Below are 1647 nucleotides of genomic sequence, written 5' to 3' on the forward strand. Positions count from 1 at the left end.
TGACTGAATGAAAACAATCAAGGTAACTTCATTAGATTTCCTTATGATTTAAATGAAGGTGATAATAATAAGACTTACGAGTTGATATTGTCCTTTGTAATCATATTCTAAGTCAAGCCAAGCGACTTTATTGAAGCTCAATTGACTGTAGGTCAAGGTGATTGTGTCACTATCGATGGGAATCGGTTCAACTTTGCACTTTCGACCGTTATCCTTATTAGTACCTAGAACGTACTTGAGTCCAAGACGATAATCATTGATTGATTCCATGAGAATCCCACCTTGAAATCTTTTGATTGAAGAAATCTCTTCCAGAGTTTCGATAATAAACTTTATCCAATAAAAATTAGAGACGATAAAGAAAATTATTAATATAATAATTCAATATTCGAAATTGATTATTTAGAATTGATTACAAGGGATAAATAAATCATATTTACCTCACTTGTTGATTTTAATCCAACTGATTGATCAACGAAAGTCTCAGATACATTTACATGATATTCTTGAAAAACTTTACTCCCTGGAAACTTTATACCATGGTGAAATAGGTAAGGACAGTTAACTTCAAGAGGAGGCTATTCAAATGAAAGTAATTCAATTCTCAATTAGGATTAAAAAAGTACCGTAATGATTATCACCTCATACCTGGATGATTTTTCTCCCCGTAGAAAGTTTTGTCACATTTATGTCAAAAAACTTCAATTGAAAATAACCTTGCTCAATATTGATCTCTTGTAACTGTGAAAAGTTAATAGAATCTGATCCAGTATGACCTTGAGAAAAGTAAAATTTAAGAAAACTAATCATGAACTCGCCCTGAGCCATCCATCTATGGTATTAGGTATTTAGAAAGACTTACAGGTAAAAGTCAGGGTAATTCTCATATGTTCAAAGTTTTTCTTCATAATCTCAGGAATAGCTAAAAGTAACGTCTTCCGTCTCGTGTACGAGTTACAATATTCATAAACAGTTACCTGGAAAAGAATTAGTTAAATACATTATTCATTTACTTTTTTGTGAGTGAAAAAAATCGTAATTATAACGATTCTTACATTCATATAATATTTGGTGACCATGAAGTAGAAATAATAAATACCATTCAGCATTTTGTCCATAAATTTACTTTCTGTTTCCTCTTGGTTCGCATCCACACAGTTTTCTCCTAAACAAGGATAAGAATATTAGTTAAATCGATAAACAATTGCGTTGAAACTTACCTCTGATAATTAAATGTTTTATATTGGTATTATTCAAGTTATGATAAACTGTTATTTCTTCAGACCGATATAAATTTTTAAATTCAGTCAAACCGTTTGCATCCCCTAAAGAATCACTGATTATCATTATCTCAGAGAATGAGTATTGTTCAGATTGGCTAGAAGAGTATCGATAACCATAATTTATTAGACCTTCGATCTCGAACTCTCCTTCTGGTATGGTGACTGATACTAAAATTTTTCATCACAACAATTAAAATCAAGTTAAAACAAAAGAAAACATTTAATAACTAAAAAGGTTCTTACCTTCACCACAGTTAATGAAATTAATCATGTAAAAGTACAAAATTATAAGCACCATTATGGACATTCTGATTAACTCAACCTTGCCTTTCTTGAATCACTCAGGGAAATGTAACAATTATCA

The sequence above is a fragment of the Panonychus citri genome, unplaced genomic scaffold, assembly GCF_014898815.1.
Source record: "Panonychus citri isolate SS breed McGregor unplaced genomic scaffold, ASM1489881v1 Contig00116, whole genome shotgun sequence".
NCBI classification, from domain to species: Eukaryota; Metazoa; Arthropoda; class Arachnida; order Trombidiformes; family Tetranychidae; genus Panonychus; species Panonychus citri.